Consider the following 780-nt stretch of genomic DNA (forward strand, 5'->3'; position numbering starts at 1 on the left):
CTCTGAGAAGTCTGATTCTAAGCCAAGCCTTTTCAGATGCTCTTGGTATACTTTTAAGGCAGCTGTCTCCATTGAAGCAAAAAAGTCCTTTGATGCTTTTTCTTCTTCTTTTGCTTTATCCAGGCTTTTCTGTTTAATCTCACTGATCCTCTTTGCCACATTTTCATTATGATTCTTTCCCCTTTCATGAAATTCAACACTAGGCCTATTGTCTGCTATCAGCACTTGCAGTAGTCACAGGATTTCTTTGGTTGTGATTTCCAGCAGTCAGCCATGACTGGGCCAGCCACTCCATGTGTCATCTGATTTGAATTTTCATGTCCATCAATATTCATATTATATAGTTCAGTGCACTGGTATTTATTGCTTATTATTTATGACTATTGTCTCTTCCACTTGGATTGTTCTCTGTAGAAAGATGTAGTGATCTTTTATCTCTCTTAAGCAGTCTTGGCTTGAAATTCATTTCATCTTCAAATAGAATAGCTACCATTTCCTTTATCTGGGTTCCTGTTGCATGAAGTGTTTTTTTTTTTTTTTTTTTTCCATTCTGCCAGTCTATTTCTTTTGTTTGGTGAATTGAGACCATTAACATTCATGGTTACAACTGATGTATACTGGCTTACACTTTAAAGAAAATCTTTTTTATTTTTTAAAGAGAGTACAAATTAGAATTAAAAGAGAAAAATTACAAATGACACAAAATTTCACTTAACAAAGTAATATGAATTTCACAGTATTTGTTGTAATACATAGTGTTATCTTCCAATCAGTTTTCAT

The sequence above is a fragment of the Octodon degus genome, unplaced genomic scaffold, assembly GCF_000260255.1.
Source record: "Octodon degus isolate 3935 unplaced genomic scaffold, OctDeg1.0 scaffold00087, whole genome shotgun sequence".
Classification (NCBI taxonomy): Eukaryota; Metazoa; Chordata; class Mammalia; order Rodentia; family Octodontidae; genus Octodon; species Octodon degus.